This window comes from Myotis daubentonii, chromosome 2 (genome assembly GCF_963259705.1).
Source record: "Myotis daubentonii chromosome 2, mMyoDau2.1, whole genome shotgun sequence".
Lineage (NCBI taxonomy): Eukaryota > Metazoa > Chordata > Mammalia > Chiroptera > Vespertilionidae > Myotis > Myotis daubentonii.
Window position 1 is genome coordinate 100,624,857 of NC_081841.1, and position 25,688 is coordinate 100,650,544.

The 25,688-nt window shown below is 44.0% G+C and overlaps 1 protein-coding gene across 3 annotated transcripts in view; it reads left to right on the top strand.

Moving 5' to 3' along the window:
• Positions 1 to 25,688, top strand: part of ATP8A2 (ATPase phospholipid transporting 8A2) — a 680,267-nt gene that overhangs the window by 301,873 nt on the left and 352,706 nt on the right. The gene's annotated exons all lie outside the window — the stretch shown is intronic.

Genomic DNA, 25,688 nt, shown 5'->3' on the forward strand with positions numbered 1-25,688 from the left:
AGAATTCTGATTTAAAGCAGACTTTATTTCAAGTAATGTGAACAGTAGGTCGTTCAGGAGTCTCGGATGAATCAATGTTTTCTTCCCTTCTCTCCAAGAAAATCTATTTAAAGCAAAGGTCAAATCTGTGCTGGATTTAGAGACTATTAACTGTAAGTCTGGAGAACAGAGCCTCTTCTCTTTCTTATTCTCCACATAGTTTCAAGCACCAGGGACACTCTGGTCTTCTGCAAATCATCATTTCCCACATATTTTTGGTGTTTGTAATTTTTCTTTTGTTCTGGAGGATGGACTGTACCCTGTAGCACATACACCTAGTGAATCTGAGCCCTGCGAGTCTTTGGACTTACAAAATTAAAAATAATTGGAACCATAATCATTGTCTTGAAGGAGTTTGACTTTGAACTATATTTAAAAAGGATATATTAATACATATATTAATGTATCTCATTTAATTAACATGCTCAAAAATTGAACTGCTCATATCCACCCTTTCTCCTCTTCCCTCTGCCTTTGTTAAGCTGTTGTTCAAGTTAGCAGCCCCTTTCATGGCACACACATTGTTACCAAACCCTGAATATTCAACTCCTGGGAAGTCTTCAATCCTGTCACTTCCTCAGTCCAGGCCTCATTATATATGTGGCTGTTGGCAGAGTATTGGAACTTGTCTCCCAGCTTCCCCTGCTACTGTTTGTAAGCCTCCTTTCATTCAATAAAGATTTAAATATATTCTGTGGGCCAGGCTCTGTCCTGCCCCTGAAGAGACAACAGTGAAAGAGTCAGTAAAAAGTCCCTGGCCCCCAGGAGTTTGTAATCTAGTGGGGAGCGCAGACCTTAAGCAAAACGAGGCAGGAAAAGGTATACAAGGTTGAACATGATAAGTGCCCTAAGGGAAATAAGGCAGGAAAGGGAAATAAGGAGTGTGGGCTGAGTGTGATTGTAAATAGTGTCGCTCAGAAGGAGAAGGTGACATCAAGAAGAGGGTGTGAGCCTCTGGAAATGCAGGAGAGGACTAGTGTTTGAGGGACACTGAGATGTCCGTGAGCACTGTGGCAGGAGCTGAGGTAGGAGGGGTGCCAGGCCCCACCTACCCCAGCTCTTGGCTTTTACTTGGACAGAGGACAAAAGCTTTGGAAGACTAACCAGAGTGCCAGGATTTGCCTTCTGAGTTACCAGATCTCTGTTACGTTGAGAATAGAGCAGGGGTTTTGGAGGAGGCACATGGTGAGATGTGGACAGATTCTCAATGCATTTCAAAGGTATTAAATGAGCCCTGGCCGGTGGCTCTGTTGATTGAAGCATCATCCCATACATCAGAAGGTTGTGGGTTCGATTTCCCATCAGGGCACGTATCTGGGTTGTGGGTTCACGTCCCTGTTGGGATATGTACAGGAGGCAACTGATGGATGTTTCTTTCTCGTATCAATGTTTTTTCCTCTCTCTCTCCCTCTCTACCCCCTCATTCCCTTCCTCTCTGTCTAAAAATCAATAAAAACATATACTCAGGTGAGGATTGTAAATAATAATCATAATAATAACAAAGGTACAAGTGACATTGTTTGCTGATGGATTATGTGGGTGTGCAAAAAGGAATAAGAGTGACCCCAATATTTTTGGCTTGTTACCTGGGAGGACAGAGGTGTTGAACTAAAGTAAGGAAGTATTCACTGTGGTGTCCTGGCTGTTGCTGTTCCCTAACGACTTAACACAGGGGAAAGCAGGCGTGGGAGGGAGGAATCCGGAGCTCAGTGTGCCCTGCTGTGTTTGGGATGCCTCATGGACAACCAAGCGCAGATACCCAGTTAGCTTGTTGAATATGTAGGTCTGGAATTTGGGGGAGAGATTCTACCTGGAGATACAAATTTGAGGGTCTGTCATAAGATCAGCTGAGAGCTCCAAAGACACACGTAGGAAAGGTCCTTGGACTGAGCCCTGAACCATTTTTCATGTAGAAATTCGGCTTTTTTAACCAAGGATCTTCCCCCCTTGCCCCAAGCCTAGCTTGCCCAGGGTTTGTAGTTGTTCTGCCGCGCACAGTGGCGGGAGAGGACAGTTGTGGAGCTGCAGTGCCTTTGCAAGTTGTTTCCTGTGCTGGAGAACCCGTCCCTATTCTCTGCTGAAGATACTATTACTTCTCTTTAATCATTGACAGTTATAAACTAATCTCTTGTTTTGAGTGGGTTTCTCCTGCTCCTTACCCCTCTCCTGTTAGAATCTATTTCTCTTTAATTTACATTATATTTCTTTCTTCCACAGTCCTCTATAACAGCACTTGTTTTATTTTGTTTTTCATTTCTGTGCCCCTGCAAGAAAGCTACCTCCTTGAAAATAGGAGGAGTGGGGGTTTCTATCTTTATAGTCTCAGTACTTTGAATATCACCTACATGTTACAGCACAGTGTTTGTTAATTGTTTAATTTATTAAGTTTTATAATAGTGGTTTCTGTTATATATATTGTGTATGTATAATATATTTATTATATATTACTTTATATACTACATAATGTATATGTAGTATATAAATATTTTATATATTTTCTATTTTAACATAATATAATATATATATATTTTCCCCCCAGAATAACTTCTCTCTTTTGTCAAGCATTTAGTACTAAGGTTTGAGAGCCCCCAAAAAATATATAAAAAGGAAGTCCTCTTAGGCACATTAAGAGTTACTAACTCCATCCAATATGCAACAATATTCAAAGTTTTAAACAGTGAAGCTGACACTTTATTTTTCCCTATAGAAATGCTAGCCATCTGGAAAGTTGTGTGTGTATGTGTGTGTGTGTGTGTGTGTGTGTGTGTGTGTTAGATTAAAGGTTAAATCTCTGCAGAAAGCAACTTAAGAAGCTTCAGGAAATCCTCATTCCTCTGGATACTTTTTGGGTTTTAAATCTAGGAATGTGTAGGTTCTCTCAAAATGACTAGTTTAATTGTAGGGGCTGAACCTTTGCCAGGAGGCGGAAAAAAGCATCTGCACCGTCCCTGTATTGGAAACAGCCCACCACAGCCCCGAGGAGAAGTGGGCAGAGCTCTCGTGGGAGCCTGTTTCTGTGCAAGCTGTGTTCTGCTAGAAATTATGGAACCAGTGCTCACCAAGATGAGGGGTACAGACAGGCCTGCCTGGGCAGGAACGTTGTGACAATGCTTCAAGTGGATCTGTTTCCCCCAGCCAGGGAGCTGTGCCTGCCCCAATAACTTTTATTCCCACTTCTAAAGGAGAGGGGGTCTGAGAAACAAAGCCCCCGGCCGGCTGCAGGAGCACCCATGTACTTGTCAGGGGGAGCTGGCTGTGGCTTTGCAGGAACATGGGACCAGGGTTCCCAAACACTAAGTTTTCAAGAGAAACTGGATATCAGAGTTCTCATGTGAAATTACCTGGCTTTTAATTTTGGATTAAAATTTTTTTTATGTGGAATAAAATCAAACTTGATTTTATTTCCTGGCCATTTACATCTACCGACCAGTTAAACACAAAGTGTTGTACTTAAGCCCGTGCGTCAGTCTCAGTGTTTGTGACTGAGGCCCCTCATGTTCAGCTCCTGGTGGAGCCCTGCTTCTTAAGCCCTCCTTGTTTCCCTCCAGCACTCGTGACATGTGTCAGGTACCTATTTGATTTATACCTGTGACCTCACTAACATGTGCTCCTTGCAGTGGGCCTTTGTATTTGTGTGCATGGATGTGTCCTCACAGTCCACGTTCCACAGCTACGTACTGAATGTGCGAATGGCCCACCAAGTAAACATCTCAAATACTCTCAACATTTTTAGTAGAAGGCCATTGTCCCAACACAAATGCAGGGATATGCAGAAGTGACTAGCACAAACAGGGAAGAGGTGACTCATGGAAGAGTGAGTTAATGTTCTGGCCAGGTCAGGAGTTCAGGAAGCGCAAATATTCCCCAGATAACGATGGTCAGTATTTTCTCAGCACCTGCTGTATGCTGACTGATTTGCTTGTTTGCTTTTTCACCCAGAAGAGTGGTATGAAACTCCCCAAATGGTTTCATTTTCCATTCTTCAACCAGCACTGATTGAAAGGTTATATGATCCACTGAGGACAAGTGATGGCTGCCGGATGTTCAGTTGGAACTTTGTAGACATTCACGGGGTCACAGTGGTCAGAAGGACCTCTGAGTAGCAGTGTCCCTAGACAGCAGTGCCGGGTGGTCTGGGGCTAGAGAGGCTCCCTAAGCTCCCACCATCCCAGCAGACCTCCCTCCAGCCTTGCAGGGAACAGTAGGTTGCTCTTAAATCAAAGAACCGACTCTCTCTCCACAAAGTCCAAATTCAGTATCTTCTGACTTCGGTCACATGCTACCCCCTCCCCCAATCTTCCTGCATCCTTTCCCAGTGAATGGCCTGGCTTACCTCCCTGGCTAGAAGCTCACTCACCAGCTATCCTCATTGTTCCCTCGGCCTCTGACCATTCACCAAGCACCGTGTTTGTTTGTTTTTCTGAAATGTGTTTCTTGGATTTGTCTCCTTTAATTTTTTATTACTTCAAAAATTTATTTTTATTGTTGAGAGTGTTACAGATGTCTCCTACTTCCCCCGTTACCCCTTTCTACCTGGCTGTTACTCCAGTCACAGGTTATACTCGTCATCTGAAGCCTCCCTAGCTGGCCAGTGTTCTTATGCCAATCTCTCTTGCATCCTGGTGGTGGGTGATCTTCCACAAGTGAGTGTGCTGATTTTATATGTAGAAGCTGGCTTTGCTGGCTCCCTCTAGGCCCAGGGATGAGGTCCAAATGCTTCCTTGTGTCCTGCCCTGCTTCCCACCCCAGCATTTTTCTAACTTGTGCTTATGGTTCACCACACCTCCCAGGCCTCCAATACTCACTGTCCGGATGTGTCAGGTTCAAGGTGATCTTTGGCTGTTCTGTGCCATTGAATGTATTGCTCTTTCTTTCTCTCCAGGCCTCTCTAACCTTAGAAGCTTATACACATAATAGGCCCTTAATGGTTAAAGGTTAATTAAAGGATTTTCCCCCCTCTACATTTCACTGTAAACTTCTGTCCTCCATTACCTTGACTCCTAGCCAGCCTGTGTAGAAGAGAATGGTGAGGAGTGCCTCAGTCTGCACCAGGGCCCACCCTCACCTACCGCTGGTGGGTCAGCAGTGCTGTACAACTTGGGGAGCCTCTGGCCAGGTGTATGTGATGACGTTTTCCCCTCCAACATCAGTGTGGAGGTTTCCAGTGGAAATGAATCCTTTTCTGTATTTTTAAAAATTATATAGATTAGGGTATGCCACTGACTTTACTAACTAGAGACTATCATTTGGAAAGTATTCCCATTTTAAGTGTGAATAGTGTTCCCTATAAACACAAGACACTTTTCTTAAAAAGCTGCTCTTTCCTGTCACATAATTCTCTCTGTACCCCACCCCCCAACTCTACTCATTCAAGGAATATTGAAGAGGTCAAAGTGGTCCAATTGTTTGACTCTTTCTAAAACCAAACCCATGGTTCCTCAGCTGCAGCCTGGGAACCTGTGGGTGACAGCCAGTCGCAGGCCTTTCCAGGCCTGTGTGTCCAGCACTTTTAGTGGGTGCTGGATCTGAGCCCAGGGTCCCATTTTCTTCATGTGGCTACAATCTTCACAGATTTGCACAGGCTGCAGCTGCCACACTAGCATTTGGAATTTTTTGTAAAGATCTGCCTTCACTAGTTCTCTTTTAGAAATTCCTTACCATTTTTGTTGTTTGCACAAGTCTATACACAGGCTGGGTGCATTGTAATTCCTCTAAGAGCCGAGAAGACTTTAGAAGTAGTAAATGCAGTGGCTGTATTATCAAAACATTAAAGTAAAAAGTTTGAATCCCCAGGGAATTAACTATTTAAGATTATGTTCATTTTTTTACATGGCATCTGTAAGGTTTATTGTAAAAGTTAGCATCAGTTTTTGAAGAAACTGGTTTTATCACATAGCAAATAAGTAGTTCAAGAATTGAAATGACTTTGCGTTCCTTATGGTGGCTTCCTATGATGACATAACAGATATTAGCATTTATCACTATGAAGCAAATGCAGATCTTTAGTTTGCAATTGGTATTTTACCTTTTGTGTGAGACTCATCACACTCTGTCTTCCTTCCTTCATACCTGACATATGCCCTAACTGCATACATAGTTCATTTAAAACACTCTGCAGACTGTCTAGGGATTATTTTTTGCAGTAGTTTCTTTCTAAATTTTAAACTTGATCACCATTGTGTTTGGCTTGGACACTTTATAATTCCTTCAAGAATTAAGGAGACTTTAGAAATAGTAAGTGCAATGGCTATATCTCTGAGGTGTTAATAAAAGTTTAAAACTTAAATCCTTGAAGATCAGGAAATTAATTAAGCTAAGGTTGTTATGTTCATAATAAAATCATTCCTAGTTAATGTGATGATATTAAATGTGGCAGTGATTTGTTGTGTCCCCAAAGTATAGAGTAACTTTCATCTGAACAAATGTGTGACAAGCACTGTTCTGTGGGATTGTGGAGACTTATTTTATACACATCAGAGTGATCACTTACAAATGCTGATTTTACCTTTTTCTTGCCGGAGAGTGAAACTTTGAAATCATATCTCCTAGAAAAGGGTTGTATACTTTAAGAAGAATTCCACATTCTAAAAAATTGCAAAAAGGATTCTCATAGCTGAGGTTCAAATAGCAAATGCTTCTTTAAGGATATACATTTTTTTGATATTTTATTCTACACACCTATTCAAGAATATATTTGCTTAGCATATAAAAGAATACCTAGTACTAAAATCTAGACTTTTGGAGGAAAATAAGCACATTAGGTTTGCATTTAATATTCTTTGAGAAGTGTAAAAAATACATATTTCCAGGGAATTTTTTAACTTTAATGATTTGAGCTCTGTCACAACTGTTAGTCTAATTTTTTTTCCAATGAGTGGTGGTGATTGATAGTTTTCAAACTTTCTAGGCTCTGAAGCATAAATGAACAAATAGTCTTTTTCTTATAAATGATACTATTCATTAGCAGCTGCTGCCTGGTTTCTTTCATATACCCCACTTCCTGAATCTCTCTTCTGACATTAGTTGGGATTCCTTTTCAGGAAAATGTGGTGCTTTTAAAGATATGACATGTAAAAAGAAAAAAAGAAACTGAAAAATAGGGTATCACAGCTACTCTGGAGAGAGGTTCTGGGGGCCGCCTCTGTCCCCAGGTGTTATTACCCTACACAAAAATGTCGCCGGTGTACTACTTGAATTATTCCACTTCACTTAGTTGTATGCCTTTAAACCCCAACAAACAGAAATTTATTTACTTTATTAAGCATTAAAAGATATTCACACCATTAGTTATTTATGAAATGATATTAAAACTACTAAATGTAACAATAGATACCCATTAGAATGGCTAAAGTTTAAAAGATTGACAACGCAAGTGTTGACAAGGATAGGAGTACCTAGAAAGCTCAGACAGGATTAGTGAGAACATGACCTCATACAACCACTTTGGAAAACAGTCTGACAGTTTCTGTAAAGTTAAATATACAACTGCTCTGCATGTATCTGCATAGATGATATGACAAAGTAGTTCCAACCTTATGATGTATCTACCTGAGAGGGGGGAAAAACACATATGGCCACACAAAAACTAGAATGCAAATATTTATAGTAGACTTATTCACAATATCCTAAAACTGTAAACAAGCCAAATGTGTACTAATGGGTGAGTGGATAAACCAATTTTTGTATGTTCATTGATTGGAATACTGCTTGGAAACAAAAAAGGAATAAACTATTGGTGAGTGCAGCAGCATTGGACAAATCTCAATGCATTAGTCTAAATGAATAGACCAGACAGCAAAGACTGTAAATGTGACTCTATTTATACGGCATTCTAGAAAAGGCAAAGCTCTAGTGACAGATATAGATGGACAGTTATGAGGGGGTGGGGGTTGCCTGTAGAACGGCAGGAGGGAACGTTTTTGGGTGATGGAAATGTTTCCTATCCTATATAATAAAAGGGTAATATGCAAATAGACCGAATGGCAGAACAATAGTCAAACGTAATATGCTAATGATAGGCTAAGGCTGCTGAACTGCTCACTATGACATGCACTGATCAACAGGGGGCAGATGCTCTGACCAGTACTTTAGCTTGCTGCTGAGGTCCAGCCGATCTGGACTGAGCAAGATGGGCCAGACATGCCCTGGAGCCCTCCCTGGTCCCTCAGCCTGGCCTGTGCCCTCTCACAATCCGGGACCCCTCAGGGGATGTTGGAGAGTCGGTTTCAGCCCAATCCCGCAGGCCAGTTCCCTTGGGAGGGTGCCAGATGCAGGGCTCATGGCTGGGGAGCGCTGCTCTGGCAGCGTGAGCCTCTCCCAATTGAGACTGATTGGGCACAAGCCCGCAGCAGGCACAGTTGGGCCGGGATGAGCAGGAGCGGCAGGTAGGAGCTGCAGGCAGCGTTGGACTGCGGGTTTTGGCTTGATTCCTGCAGGCCACCCAGAGGGATTCCACCCATGCACAAATTCATGCACTGGGCCTCTAGTCTTCAATAAGGGAGAGATTACATGACTGTATACTTTTGGCAAAACTCATTGAGTTATACAATTAAAATTTCTCAATTTTATGTTAACTATAAACTCAATGAAGCTAATTAACCAAAAATAAAACAAAACAAATGTCTGTAGAAGTTTATATGCTGGTGTGAATTCAGTAAATTGGGGGTTTATTCTGAGAAGATTAGAATTTTTTATCAGAAATTGAAATATCTTGTGGGAGGTAGAGATGACCAGTTTAGAGAAATGTCTGATGGGGATGGAGAGAAAAGGTGAGCTGAGGGCACCAGACAGACACCTGGGTGCTTGTAAGCAAGAGGCCACATTATCTCTTGAGATTGTTTGCTTAATGACTGTGAGATATCTCATCTGCCTTGAAATAATTAAATAGGATATCCTAGAAATGTTACACATTTTACAGAGATTCCTCTTATCTACTACTGAACTCTGAATTTAGAGATATTTAGAGATTAGAGCAAATCAACATCCAGAACAAAAGGCAATCGGCTCTGCTGGCACCAGCAGCTGGCAGTAAAGACCATGTGGAATTATCATGATTTCAGCCTTGACCTTCTTTATTAGCCTACATTGGGTTTGCTGGATTTGTACTTTGTCTTAAGTTTCACAAACTTATAAACCCATTAAGGTCCAGAAGTTCAAAAGTATTGAGAGTCAATGCTAGTAAGAAAGAGGTGTGATTATAATGGAAATGAAAATGACAGTAAAAAAAATAAACAAAGGTGGGAATATGGTGAATGGGTGACAGTTGGCAAAGGATAAGAAAAGTAGACAGACGACATGGTAAAAACAAAACCATTCTGAACTCATGGTTTTGGGGATGAGCATCATTGTTAGATACTTACTAGCCCAAGATTAATTCAGGAGAAGGGAGTTGGTGCTTGAACTTGAAGGCTAAGCATGATTTGGTTGAATTGCTGCTTGTGAAACTTGAACCATCCTGGTTTTCAGCATCATCAGCTCTGAGCCCATTGGAATTTGCACAACATCAAAGTGAAGGCCGAGGCAGCTGCTGCTACCATGGCGTCTAAGAAATTCCTTATGACACTGCCAAGCTCACAGAGGGGGAGGGGGTTACCTGCTTCAGCGAATTTCAGTGTTGCTGGAACTATTTAATTTTGGAGAAAGATTCCCGCTATTTGCAAATTGGTAGAAATTCATCCAGGTTCCAGAAAGTTTCACTAATCCTGGTGTGTTTATTAAATCCAAAAGGTGATTAATGGTAGAACCAACTACCTTCCTGATCCCATCTGCTCGTAAGCTGAGCAGGTTGTACTTTAGCTTTACTTTAGGGCCTATCATATGAACCTCTGATCTCTCAATCAGCAGATGGACACCCATTTCCTGAGATCACACGGTAGTACTGTGTACGATATTTAGATAATTATATTTTAGAAACAAAAAATGCAAAGGCAAGTGTTAATGATAAAATTGTGTGTTCACAATATAACACAACTGGGAGAAAGGTGAGCAGTTGGCACCGCTAAGGGGACAACTTGTAGTTACAATCACTCACTTTGACATAAAATTGTGTGTTTTTAATTGTGAAGGAAAGTAAAATTATATAACATGTATGAAAAGCTGGAAATAAATATTTTAATACTAATTTCTAAAAGGCAAATTGTACCAAAAGATTTTGGAATGTATCTTCTGGGAATGAAATCCCCAGCCCAACTCCCTACGCCCCTCATAACAGCTAAGTCCATTGTAACTTTTAGTAATTGGCTTTTTATTAAAATAAGAAACTGCAGTATAATTTTAGTGACTAAGCTAAATAGGCATTAACAGGCTCTAGGATCCAACCACAATTTGTAACATCATTCCTTTGGGAAAATGGATTCTAAGTGCCCAATAACTAACTTACAAATAGACTTTTGAATCATAGTCCATTTGAGAATAAGGAACTGTTTGTGATAGTAATGCCTTCAATTGGCTTGCTTTAGAACTGCACAGAAGGGACCTATATTCTGCCACACATGTGTGGTGAACCCAGCTAGTCTGGGTTTGATCAAAGATTATTGCTGAGTGGGCATTGAAAGCATAGGAATTAAAACCAAAGTAAAGGCTGGAAACGGCGTTATGAGGATGGATCTGGAGAGGTTTTAGTAGTAGGCAAAGGTGTGATTCTAAATAGATGAAGCAAGGGAAGAACAAGATGGAAAATAGATTAAAAGGGAGGTTAGGAGCAGCGAAAGTTTAAGACAAAAAGGCCAGGAGACAAGGAATAAGGAAGACCGAGAGCCAAGAATTTTTAAGGAAGTTATAACACAAAGTGTGCCAGGAGGTCAGACAAATAGATGCCTCCAAGACCTGTAAATGATTTCTTAAAGATATTACAATGCATGTTTAAAATCACGAGTTACACATGTCAATTCATTTATGAAGTTAGCATGTTAATTGAGCACTTACTATGGGTTAGCATGATCGGAAGTTGGCAAAGGGAGTTTCTGCCTTCATGGAACTTACAAATTAGTATAATAGCTAACCACTTAAAATGAGCCAAAGCAGGCTAGGATATAATGGTGGTGATATCTAGGATCTACCTATAAGTGGAATATTAGATTTTCATTACTTCATTTTTAACTTTGTGTATTGTAATATTTATGGGGGAAGATAACATAGAAAAACATGTATTCTTGGTATTTATTATTTTTTATCACAATGGGAGCATAGTAACTGATAACTGATAATTATATCTTGGTTGGCTGATTATAATAGGTTTGACTCTGCCAAGACCGGTTTGGCTCAGTGGATAGGGCGTCGGCCTGCGGACTGAAGGGTCCCAGGTTCGATTCCGGTCAAGGGCATGTACCTGGGTTGCGGGCACATCCCCAGTGGGAGATGTGCAGGAGGCAGCTGATCGATGTTTCTCTATCATCGATGTTTCTAACTCTCTATCTCTCTCCCTTCCTCTCTGTAAAAAATCAATAAAATATATTTAAAAAAAAATAGGTTTGACTCATGTGTCTGGAGAGGGAGATAAAAGTTGGGGGAGGACAGAAGAAAGGAAGAAAGAAGTTCCCTGTCTCTTCTTATAAGGGCAGTAATCGAATCATGGGGGCTCCACCCTCATGACGCAATCACCTTCCAAAGGCCCCACCTCCAAACACATTGGGGTTTGGAGTTTCAATATGAATTTTGGAAGGGACACAAGCATTCAGTCCATAGCATTTTTCATGGTTCAACTTGAAAGCACTTAAACTTGATATCACCCATGTTTCCCATGTCACGGTGGGCTATGGCATAGTAAGAGGCTCTCAGGAAGAGCCTCTCTGGAGGATATGCCTGCCAGGGGTCAATGTGTGGCTGACACATCCTCTCTGTCCCCACCTGCTGCTGCTAAAACTCCAGCTTCTTGTCAGGTCTATCCCTACAATTTTTGGGGGGAAGGAGGAGATTGCAGATGTCACAGGAGCATAATTTTCTGTTACCATATTTCTTCCATTTGTATTCCCAGTGCTCGGGCTTGTTCTGGCGATACCCTCCCTACTCATGCCCCAGAGCCTCACACACTTTTGGACAACCACCAAAATTTGGGGACTCTCCACTCCTCCTCCAGTTGAGAAAGAAGTGCCCTCAGTGTCCAGACTATCTCCATGCATGCTCCAGAAATAACCCAAGCAGAGAAAGTCTCTACATATCTCCATGGGTACTAAGCCCCCTTAAAAAAAAATCACAAGCAATGGTTACCACATCTTAGATTTGTATCCTTTACCTTTTCCTTCAAAAATTGATGGGGTCGGCACATAGGAGTAAAGGACACTGGACTAGATTCTACCTCCATGGCAGCACTGGCATGTTGTCCTGGACCAAATCTGTGTACCTTGACTCATTCCTATTCCCCAGAAGGATTTTCTGTCTGCCACACATTAACCCTACAGGCACACCCTCCAGAATTGCCCAGACTTGTCTGAGTTCCCTGGTGAACACAGCCAGGCTGCCAACCTGGGATTTCCCTAAGTGAGTGGAATTTCTTCTCTCAACCAAAATTCTAAAGGTCAGGCTCTCTATATAGATAAGGTAAACATAGATGTTTGCATAGATGTTTTGTTTGAAATTCAGAATTACTCAATTAAGAATAAGTATAAAGTTTCCTTTATCTTAATTTTTAGTAAAAGTCAATTTAACTTTTATTCTTAGAGTGCTTTTCTATCAATTGTTCTTCTATCATTACATTGACAAAGAAAGCATTGTCAATGATGACGTTTCTCCTCCAGCTGAGAAAGAAGTGCTCTCAGTGTCCAGTCTATCCAGTCTATTTGCTGCATGGAGTATCTGAAGTGTGTATTTCCCTTAATATAGGAAATCCTTAATGAATAAATAGAAGCAGAGGAAGAATGAGTTTCACAAGCCCAGTGCTAAGTAGGTTACACTGTAGAGCTCATTTGTTAATAATAAAAGTGCTATCAAGTAAATATTCTTAGCTCCATTTTACATATGAGAAAATCATAATTTAAAGAGGTTAGTTTGCCCAAGGTCACAGAGGCATACGAGGAGATTTAGAACTAGACACCAGGCTACCCAAACCCAGAACAAGGGCTTTAGACACAATCACGCCTTAAATACAGCTTTTCTGATATTGCCAAGTGTCTCTTGTTGAGAATGAAACTGAGCAGAAAGACAATATAACCTATTTCTCACTTTGTGATGATAGCTGATCCTCAATTTAATAATGGGTAAAAGGATTCCTGCTCATTCAACTTACTTCTTTAAGACTGTAATTTATGTTATCACATGATAAATTACATGTAAAAATGTAACTTAGTAGTCAAAGGATAGTTGTCCAGACAAAATAATTTCAGCAGACTGTTGTGCTTCCCTGATTAACTCAAACCAGATTTTTTTTATTATAAGCCAAAAATTGCATTCCTATATTTGAACCAGATATCCTATTCATAGTCATAAATTCACTGGGAAAAATCAGAACATCTTTTTTTTTTTTAATCTGAAGAATGGTTCTATGCTTTAATTTCATTTGATGATCGACATTGCACCAAGGCTGGTATAATATTTTAAAAGCTATTGGTAGTTTAACTTGATTAGATGCTTTGTGTAACATGAAAAAATAATCAGTTTTCTTTTAAATTAATCTGATGATCCAAAGAGAGAAATGGTTTAATCTGAAGATCTCAGCCGAGACTAGAAATTAATCTTTTGTGTTATATTTATATAGGCTAATATCTCTAGGGTGCTTTAAAAATTACCTTGTGCAAGCTAAGAAATGCTTGCCATTTAAATTAGCAACATAGAGTGAGGGAGAGAGTGTGAGTGAGTGAGGCAGTGAAAGGGGAGTGTGTAGACATGTGTGGTGTGTGCGTGTGAGTGAGGGACAGTTATATCCTGCAGGAGTCTCAGGGGCTGGCAGATTGGGCTCTACTAGACAGGGAGTCCTTGCTACTGCTGCAAGCACTCCTGGGGCAACTGGATTTGGCACAGAAACCACACAATCTTGAAAGGGAGAGCTGCTGTGACTAGGAGCCCAACCTCACCACCACCCAGACTGACCTCAGACACCTATCGGATCCTACAGCTACTCTGGCCAAAGACCTGCTACCTCATCTAAAGACCCGTAGACTCTGGAACTCCAGCCTCCCTGGTTGCAGACTCCTGTGAGTCCCAGAATGTGCTCACCTCCCACCAAGCCAGCTACTTCAGCCACAGGTACCTGGGCCCTGCAAAGAGTCTTGGAATGTGTGAGCATCCTGCCAAGCTCGCCAATTCAGCCACAGGCCTGGCACTACCCGACGCCTGGACCCTCTGGTGAGCCTGGGAGTGTGGAACCCTCCCGCCAAGCCTGCTGCTCCAGCCACAAGCCCTGTGCAACTCGGCACCTGGACCCTTCAGTGAGAGCCAAAATGGGGAGACAAAGAAACAATCCCCAAAGGAAAATTTAAAAAAGGAGAAACCGCGCCCCCCAATGAACTAAATGAAATAGAGGTGTGAAATATGTCAGGAAAAGTATTGAGAGTAAGGATCATACAGTTCCTAAACCAGTTGGATGAGAAAGTCAACAACTTATGTAAGAATCAAGAGGAAATCAAAAATGATATAGCTACAATAAAAAACACAATGGAAGGTTTCAATGGTAGAGTATAAGAAGCAGAGGACTTAATTAGAGAGTTAAGAGACAGGGCAGGAAAACAAACCCAATCTGAACAGCAATTAGAGAAAAAATTAGAAAGGAGGCGGAGAGCCTAAGGGAGGTTTGTGACAACATGAAACTAAGTAACATATGTATAATAGGGGTGCCTCAAGGTAAAGAAGAAGAGCAAGGATTAGAAAACCTATTTGAAGAAGTAATGACAGAAAACTTCCCTGATTTGGGGTAGAAAAAGTCACACAAGCACAGAGAGTCCCAAACAAGATGAACCGAAAAAGACCCACACCAAGACACATCAGATTTACAATGGCAAACGTTAATGACGAAGAGGGAATCTTAAAAGCTGCAAGAGAGAGACAGAGAGTTCCCCATTAGATTATGAAATGATTTCTCAACAGAAATACACCAGGCCAGAAGGTAATGGAATGAAGTATACAAAGTGATGCAAAGCAAAGGACTAAATCCTAGAATGCTCTATCCAGCAAGGCAATCAATCAACATTGAAGGAGAAATCAGGAGCTTCACAGAAAAAAAAAGCCTAAGGGAATTTATCACTACCAAGCCAGCAATGCAAGAAATGCTGAAAGGACTGTTGTAAAAAGAATAAATAGAAAGGGAAGAAGGAACACAGGCATAAAGAATAAAAATGGCTACAAACAAGTTCCTATCAACAATAACCTAAAAATGAAATGGATAAAATGCCCCAATCAAGACATCAAGTGGTTGAATGGATAAGAAAATATGACCCATGTATATGCTGTCTAAAGAAGACCCATCTCAGAACAAGGGACTCACACAGAATGAAAGTGAAAAGATGGAGAAATATCTTTCAGGCAAATGGAAATGAAAAAAAAAATCTGGGGTAGCAATACTTATATATCTGACAAAATAGATTTCAAAGGGAAGGCCATAACAAGAGATAAGGAAGGCCACTTAATAATACTAAAGGGATTGATACAACAAGAGGATATAACTCTGGTAAACATATATGTACCCAATGCAGGAGCACCCAAATGCATAAAAAAAAGATGTCTGGAAGATATCAAGGGAGAGATTAACAGCAATACAATTGTAGTAGGGGACTTTACTACCCCATTGACATCATTGGATAAATCCTCTAGACAAAAAATCAGCAAAGAAACATCAATCCTAAATGGCTCACTAGATAAGATGGAATTAATTGACCTCTTCAGAACATTTTACCCCAAAGCTATAGAATATACATTCTTCTCAAGTGTGCATAGGTCATTTTCAAAGATAGACCACATACTGGGACACAGGCAAATTCTTTTCAAATTCAAGAAGATAGAAATCATATCAAGCATCTTCTCAGATCACAATGGCATAATATTAGAAATAAACTACAATAAAAACAATAAAAAAATTGAAACACTTGGAAGCTAAATACCATGTTATTAAAAAACTAGAGGCCCTGTCCACAAAATGCATGCACTGGGGGAGGGGGGTGTGTGTGGTGTCACTTAGCCTGGCCTGCACCCTCTCACAATCTGGGACCACTGGCCCATAACTGCTCACCTGCCTGCCTGATTATTCCTAACCACTCGCCTGTCTGCCTGATCACCCCTAATCACTTGCCTGCCTGCCTGATTGCTCCTAACCACTCTTCCTGCCTGATTGCCTCCAAACACTTGCCTCCTGCCTGATTGCCCCTAACCACTCGCCTGCCTGCCTGATCATCCCTAACCACTTTGCCTGCCTGCCTGATCGCCCCTAACCGCCTCTGCCTGCCTGACTGTCACTAACCTCCTCTGCCTTCCTGATTGCCCCTAACCACCTCTGCCTGCCTGATCACCCCTAAACACTCTTCCTGCCTGCCTAATCACCCCTAAGCACTCTGCCTGCCTCCCTGGTCACCTCTAACTGCTAGCCTGCCTGCCTGATCACCCCTAACTGCTCGCTGGGCGGGGGGGCAGCTGGCTGGGGTTAGGGGCCGTGGTCGTTCTGATCTCTGGTCATTCTGGTCGTTCAGCTGTTTTGGTTGCTGGGCTTTTATATATAGGACTAGAGGTCCAGTGCATGAAATTCGTGCATGGGGGATGGGGGAAAGGGTCCCCTCAGGCCAGCCTGCACCCTCTTCAATCCAGGACCCCTCAGGGAATGTCTGACAGCCGGTTTAGGCCCAATCCTGGGGATCGGGCCTAAACCAACAGCTGGACATCCCTCTTACAATCCTGGATTGCTGACTCCTAACTGCTCACCTGCCTGCCTATCTGATTGCCCCTAACTTCCCCCACCAGCCTGATCACCCCTAACCGCCTCTGCCTGCTGGCCTGATCACCACTCACTGCCCCCCTACTGGCCTGGTTGACCCTAACTGCCCCTCTGCCAACATGATCATCCCTAACTGCCTCTGCCTGCTGGCCTGAAAGCCCCCAACTGCGCCCCCCCCACCATCCTGGTTACCCCTAACTCCCCCCGCCCCTCGCTGGCCTGGTCGCCCCACGCAGCCTGTTTGGTCAACCATTTGGTTTTGATGGTCGCTTAGGATTTTATATAGATAGATGATTGGGTTACAAAAGAGATCAAAAGAGAAGTAAAAAAATATCCTGGAAACAAATGACATTAAAAACACAACAATCCAAAATCAATGGGACACAGTGAAAGCAGTCCTGAGAGGGAAGTTCATAGCTTTACAGGCCTACCACAAAAACTCATCTAATTCTACAAATTAATGAATTAGAAATAGAGCAACAAGAAAAGCTCAGAGTAAGCAGAAGGAAGAAAATAATAAAGATCAGAGCAGAAATAAATGACATAGAGACAAAAAAACACAAACAACAATACAAAAGCTCAATAAAATCAGGAACTAGTCCATTCAAAGAATAAACAAGATTGATGAACCTCTAGCCAGACTCACCAGTAAGCAAAGGCAGAGGACCCAAATAAACAAAGTCAGAAATGAAAGAGGCAAAATAACAATAGATCCCACAGAAATATGAAGAATCATAAAAAAGTACTATGAGCAACTCTATTCCAATAAACTGGTCAACCTAGAAGAAATGGACATATTCCTAGAAAAAAACAACCTTCAAAACTCAACCAGGATGAATCAAAAAATCTGAATAGGCTGTTAACTATGGAGGAAATTGAATCAGTAATCAAAACACTTCCAACAAACAAAAGCCCTGGACCAGACGACTTCACAGGGGAGTTTTATCAAATATTCAAAGGAGAAATAAAACATATCCTCCTCAGACTATGCCAAAAAATTCAAGAGAAAGGAACACTTCCAAGCTCTTTCTACGAAGCCAGCATTACCCTAATCCAGTGATGGCGAACTTTTTGAGCTCAGTGTGTCAGCATTTTGAAAAACCCTAACTCTGGTGTCGTGTCACATATAGAAATTTTTTGATATTTGCAACCATAGTAAAACAAAGACTTATATTTTTGATATTTATTTTATATATTTAAATGCCATTTAACAAAGAAAAATCAAACAAAATAATGAGTTCGCATGTCACCTCTGACTCACGTGTCATAGGTTTGCCATCTCTGCCCTAACTCCAAAACCAGACAAAAACAATTCAAAGAAAGACAATTACAGGCAAATATCCCTCATGAACATAGACAACAAAATTCTCAACAAAATTCTACCAAATCAGATCCAGCATTACATTAGATAATACACCATGACCAAGCGGAATTTATTTCAGGGATGCAAGGATGGTACAATATCTGCAAATCAATAAACGATACACCACATAAAAAAATTGAGAGACAAAAATCACATAATCATATCAATTAATGAAAAAAAGCATTTGACAAAATCCAACACCATTTCTTGATAAAAACTCTCAGCAAAGTAAGAATAGAGAGATCATACCTCAAAATAATAAAAGCCCTATATGACAAACGAACAGCCAACATGATACTCAGTGGGAAAAAACTAAAACCATTTCCCCTAAGAACAGGAACAAGACAGGGATGCCCACTTTCACCACTCCAATTCGACATAGTACTGGAAGTGCTAGCCATAGTGATCAGACCAGAAGAAGATAAAAGGCATCCAAATTGGAAAAGAAGTAAAATTGTCATTATTGGCAGATGACATATTTTACATAGGAAACCCTAAAGACTCCATCAAAAAATGACTGGACTTAATAAATGAATTTGTCAATGTAGCAGGATACAAAATTATCACCCAGAAATCTATAGTTTTTTTTATCTATACTAATAAAAGAGAAAAATGGTAATTGGCGTATGACGATACACTTTTCATTGGCTAATCAGGGCTATATGCAAATTAACTGCCAACTATGATTGGCAGTTAACTGCCAACTAAGATTGGCAGTTAACTGCCAACTAAGATTGGCAGTTAACTGCCAACAAGATGGCGGTTAATTTGCATATGTAGGCACAATGCAGGGAGGCGAAAGGGAAAGGAGGAAGAAGCCCCCTGCCACTGACAGTGATCGGAAACCCAGGGGGGAGCTAAGAGCTGGGGGGCAGGGCAAAGGCGGCCCCAGGGCCGCCTTTGCCCTGCCCCCCAGCCATGATCAGAGAATCAGGTGCCTTTTCCACCCTGGCCAGTGATAGCAGGAAGTAGGGGTGGAGCCAGCGATGGGAGCTGGGCACGGTCGAAGCTGGCAGTCCCAGGAGCTAGGGGTCCCTTGCCTGGGCCTAAAGCGAAGCCCACGATCACGGGGCCGCTGCAGCTGCGGGTCCCCGCTGCCCGGGCCGGACGCCTCAGCCAGAGGCTTCCTGCAGGGGCAGGGGCAGAGCCTGCACGATCGCGGCACCCCCCCCCTGCTGCCACTGCAGGTCCCCACTGCCCGGGCCGGACGCCTAGGCCAGAGGCGTCAGGCCTGGGCAAGGGGCCGATCCTGCGATTGGAGGGTGATGGGGGTCAACGCCTGAGGGCTTCCCAGTATGTGAGAGGGGGCAGGCTAGGCTGAGGGACACTCCCCCCCACACACACACACACCCAGTGCATGAATTTCGTGCACCGGGCCCCTAGTACATCAATAATGATCTCACAGAAATAGAAACTAAAAAAACAATCCCATTTACCATTGCCAAAAAATAAAAATTAAGATACCTAGGAATAAACTTAAATAAGGAGTAAAGGACCTGTACTCAGAAAATTAAAAGACAATGAAAAAAGAGATAGACATAAACAAATGGAAGAATATACCATGTTCATGGATTGGTAGACTCAGCATCATTAAAATGTCCATACTACCCAAAACAATCTATAGATTTAATGCAGTCCCCATTAAAATACCAATGGCATATTTCAAAGACCTAGAACAAACTCTCCAAAAATTCATCTGGAATAGAAAAAGACCCCGAATAGCTGCAGCAATCTTGAGAAAGAAGAACAAAGTTGGAGAGATCACAGTACCAGATGTCAAGCTATATTAGAAAGCCACTGTTCTAAAAACTGCCTGGTACTGGCACAAGAATAGACATATAGACCAATGGAACAGAACAGAGAAACCAGAAATTGACCCAAGTCATTATGCTCAATTAATATTTGACAAAGGAGGCAAGAGCATACAATGGAGTCAAGACAGTCTCTTCAATAAATTGTGTTCGGAAAATTGTACAGATACATGCAAAAAAGTGAAACTAGACCACCAACTCGCACCATACATAAAAATAAACTCAAAATGAATAAAGGACTTAAACATAAGATGGGAAACCATAAAAATCTTAGAATAATTCACTGGTGGCAAAATATCAGATATATATCATAGCAATGTCTTTACTGATATAGCTCCTACGGCAATGAAAGCTAAGGAGAAAATAAACAAACGGGAGTGCATCAAAATAAAAAGCTTCTGCACAGCAAAAGAAACCATCAACAAAACTACAAGAAAGCCCACTGCATGTGAGAACATATTTGCCAATGTTATATCTGACTAGAGGCCCGGTACACGAATTCATGCATGGGTGGGGTCCCTCGTCCTGGTCAGTAATTGGGACTGATCAGCGCCCTCTGGCTGCGGGGACGGATGATGGGAGGTTGACTGGCCATGGGAGGTTGGCTGTGGGAATGCACTGACCACCAGAGGGCAGCTCCTGCATTGAGTGTCTGCCCCAGGTGGTCAGTGTGTCATCATAGCGACTGGTTGACCAGTTGTAATGGTCACTTAGGCTTTTATATATATACTAGAGGCCTGGTGTACACATTTGTGCATAGGTGGAGTCCCTCGCCTGCCTGGTGATTGGTGCCAATTGGGGCCGTTTCATTCAGTTCCTATAGGGACGATTGGAGCTGGATGGCTGAGGGGGAGGGGCTGATTGGGGCTGGCAGACAGGGGTGTGGGGGGATCATGCTATGTTAGCTTGCTGTGGGAGGTTGGCTGTGGGAGCACACTGACCACCAGGGGGCAGCTCTTGTGTTGAGCATCTGTGCCTGGTGGTCAATGCATGTCATAGCAACTGTTTGACTGGTTGTTCGGTCATTGGGTCATAACAGTCGCTTAGGCTTTTATATATAGACTAGAGGCCTGGTGCACAAAAATTTGTGCACTCGGGGTTGGGGGAGAAGGTCCCTCAGCCCGGCCTGTGCCCTCTCGCAGTCTGTGATCCCTCGGGAGATGACAATCTTCTGGCTGAGGCCTGCTCCCCAGGGGATTGGGCCTAAGCTGGCAATCAGACATCCCTCTGGCAGCCTGGCAGCCATCGGGGGATGTCCACTTGCCAGTGGGGAGCAGACCTAAGCTGCAGTCGGACATCCTTAGCGCTGCTGAGGAGGCAGGAGAGGCTCCCACCACCACTGCTGTACTGGCAGCCATCAGCCTGACTTGTGGCTGAGCAGAGCTCCTCCATGTGGGAGCTTACTAACCACCAGAGAGCAGCTCCTGCGTTGAGCGTCTACCCCCTGGTGGTCAGTGTGTGTCATAGTGACCAGTCATTCCCAGCCTTTCTGCTGTTAGGGTCAGTTTGCATATTACCCTTTTACTATATAGGATAGAGGCCTGGTGCATGGGTGGGGGCCGGCTGGTTTGCCCTGAATGGTCTCCTGGATCAGGGTGGGAGTCCCACCTGGGAACCTGGCCAGCCTGGGTGAGGGGCTGATGGCTGTTTTCAGGCTGCCTGCACCCCCTTCAGGGTGGGGGTCCCCACTGGGGTGCCTGGCCAGCCTGGTTGAGGGGCTAAGGGCTGTTTTCAGTCTTCCCACACCCCCTTCAGGGTGGGGGTCCCCACTGGGGTGCCTGGCCAGCCTGTATGAGGGGCTGATGGCTGTTTTCAGGCTGCCTGCACCCCCTTCAGGGTGGGGGTCCCCACTGGGGTGCCTGGCCAGCCTGGATGAGGGACTGAGGGCTGTTTTCAGGTGGGCTAAGCCTGCAACTGAAGCTCCCAGTCTCTCCTTTTTTTTCTTTTTTTTTAATTCTGGGATTTATTTACCTTCTGTAATTGAAACTTTGTTGCGACTCCAGCTCCGAGGCCAGCTGCCTGAAATCAGGTATCTGGGGTTTGTTTAGCTTCTATAATTGCAACATTGTTGCTTAGAGTGCAGCTCAGAGCCCAGCCGCGGCAGGCGGGGAACCTTGGCTTCCTCCATCACTGGAACAAGCAAGCCTCCTGTTTGCTTCAGCTGCCTGGCTGACGGCCGCCATCTTGGTTGGCAGTTAATTTGCATATCACCCTGATTAGCCAATGGGAAGCATAGCGGAGGTATGGTTAATTACCATGTTTGTCTATTATTAGATAGGATAAGCGTCTAATCTCTAAAATTTATAGGGAGCTCATGCATCTTAAGTAAAGGAAGATAAGCAATCCCATAAAAAATTGGCAAAGGACCTAAATACTGGTATACAGTTTTTGAAAAAGGACATCTAGAAGGCTAAGAGATACATGAAAACATGCTCAAAGTCACTAATCATCTGAGAGATGCAAATCAAAATGACAATGAGGTAGCATTTCATATCTGTCAGAATGGCTATCATCAACAAACAAAAGTGCTGGCGAGGATGTGGAGAAAAAGGAACCCTCATGCACTGCTGGTGGGAATGCAGACTAGTGCAGCCACTGTGGAAGACAGTATGGAGTTTCCTCAAAAAATTAAAAATGGAACTCCCATTTGATCCAGTAATCTCACTTTTAGAAATATATTCAAAGAAATCTGAAACACCATTTAGAAAGGATACATGCACCCCTATGTTCATAGCAGCACAATTTACAATAGCTAAGATTTGGGAACATACTTAGTGCCCATCAGCACATGAGTGAATTAGAAAACTGTGGTACATCTACACAATGGAATACTATGCTGCTGTGAAAAAGAACAAACTCTTACCATTCACTACAGCATGGATGGTCCTGGAGAGCATTATGCTAAGTGAAATAAGCCAGTTGGAGAAAGATAAATATCACATGATCTCACTCATTTGTGCAATTTAATAAACAACATAAAATGATGAACAAAGATAGATCCAGAGACAGAGAAGCATTGGACAGACAGTCAAAACTTCAAAGGAAAGGGTTAGGGGAGGGGCAGATTAAGCAAAGTATTTGTATGCATGCATATAAGCATAACCAATAGGCACAGACCCTGGGGGAGGAGGGGTGAGGGCATGTGCTGGGGGTAGGAGTAGCTGGAGAGAGGTCAATGGGGAAAAAAGAGACATATAATAGTTTAAGCAATAAAGAATTAAAAATAAATAAATAAATCAGCAACATATATTTCCCCAAAAAACATATCTATATTAATAATGGGGTAATATGCTAATTAGACTGGATGTCTTCCGGACAACTTTCAGGACATCCTTCTTGACAAAGCTGAGCCCGGGTGAAGCCACCCGATGTCCCGGGTGCCTGCGGCTGCAGCCAACCTGGGCGAATCCGCCCCCAGTTCCGGGTGCCTGCGGCTGGCCCAGGCGAACCTGGCCCACGTCCCAGGTGCTTGTGGCTGGCCAGAGAGAGAGAAGAATGGGTCCCCGGTGCCTGTGGCCAGTCAGAAAAGGGAAGCCTGGGTCTTGGGTATGGGGACCAAGGCAGAGGAGGTTAAGGGCAATCAGGCCAGCAGGGGAGCAGTTAGGGACGATCAGGCCAGCAGCGGAGCATTTAGGGGCAATCAGGCAGGCCGGCAGAGGTGGTTAGGGACGATCAGCCAGGCAGACAGGCAGGGATTGGGCCTAAACCGGCAGTCAGACATCCCCCGAGTGGTCCCGGATTGGAGAGGATGCAGGCTGGGCTGAGGGAACCTTCCTACCCCATGCACGAGTTTTGTGCACTGGGCCTCTAGTTTGTTTATATGGAGCTTCTATGGGGCACCAAGAAGAATATGTATGTAGTATAAAGGAGGGGAGAGAAAGATAGTTGTAAGGACTTTAGCAATTAAAGTTCCAAAGGAGAAGAATTTGGATGCTCTATATCTGCAATAGGCTGCAGCCAGGATGGTTTATTGTAAATATCAAATGCAAATATCACTATGGAGATGTTTTTACTAATGTAACAGACCTAGAAAGCAGTCCAATGAAATGCATACTAATAATAGAGGAATATGCAAATTGTCCAGGATACCATCACAGTAACAGTATGACCAAACAGCAGTCTGCATGGGGCGACAAGGCCGGCAGGGAGGTTAGTTATGGACGACCAAACAACTGAACAGCAGGCTGCATGGTGTGACCAGGCCGGAAGTGGGGTTAGTGAGGGATGACTAAACGACTGAACAGCAGGCTGCGTGGGGCAACCAGGCCAGCAGGCGGGGCAGTAAGGGGCAACCAGGCCAGCAGGAAGGGGCAGTTGGGGGCAACCAGGCCAGCAGGGGGAGTAGTTGGGGGCAACCAGGCTGGTGGGGGGGCAGTTGAGGGCTACTAGGTCGGCAGGGGCAGGGCAGTTAGGGGCAATCAGGCAGATAGGCAGGTGAGCCATTAGGAGCTAGTAGTCCCAATTGTGAGAGGGATGTCCGACTGCTGGTTTAGGCCTGATCCTGGGGGTCTCAGATTGGAGAAAGTGCAGGCTGGGCTGAGGGACCCCCCTCATGCACGAATTCTGTGTGCTGGGCCTCTAGTCCTATATAATAAAGCCTAATATGCAAACTGATCAAACGGTGGAACAACTGGTGGAATGTCCAGTCACTATGATGTGCACTGACCACCAGGGGCAGACTCTCAATACAGGAGCTGCCCCCAGCCCACAGGGCCCAGGCCAGTCAATGTGGGTGCCAGCTACCCCCCCTCCCCGCCCCGCTCAATCGCCCCACTGGTTGCCCTGCAGAGGGAGGCAACCCACAGTGGCACCAGGGATTGGGGCCAGCCGGCGAATGGGTGGCAGCAGTGGGCAGGGCTGGTGAGTGGATGGCACCAGGCTGGTCAAGGTGGGTGCCAGCAGGGCCCCCTGATTGTCTCGCTGGTCGCCCCACAGATCAGCTCTGATTTCCAGCCAGGCCTAGGGACCCTACCTTTGCATGAATTTCATGCATCGGGCCTCTAATTTTGATATATAAATACTAGAGGCTCGGTGCACAAAAATTTGTGCACTCAGGGGGGCAGAGGGTGGCCCCTCAGCCCGGCTTGTGCCCTCTCGCAGTCTGGGACCCCTCGGGAGATAACCACCTGCTGGCTTAGGCCTGCTCCCGGGTGGCAGAGGGCAAGCCCAATCCCTAGGTGCAGCCCCTGGTCGGGCTCAGAGCAGGGCCGATTGGGGAGTTGGGGCGCCACCCCCTGTCATGCACAGAGCAGGGCGGATTGGGAGGTTGCGATGCCACCCTCAGTCATGCTCAGGGTAGGGCCGATTGGGGGGTTGGGGCACCGCCCCCTGTCACGCACAGAGCAGGGCCCATCAGGGGGGTTGGGGCTCCGTACCCTGTCACGCACAGAGCAGGGCAGATAAGGGGGTTGGGGCACCGCCCTCTATCACCCACAGAGCAGGGCTGATCAGGGGGTTGGGGTGCCGCCACTGTCACACTCAGGGCAGGGCCAATGGGGAGGTTATGGCTCTACCCCATCACACACAGAGCAGGGCCCATGGAGGGGGGGTAGGGGTGCCACCCTCTATCACCCAGAGAGTAGGGCCGATCAGGGGGTTGGGGCGCCTTCCCCTGTCACAAAAAGAGCAG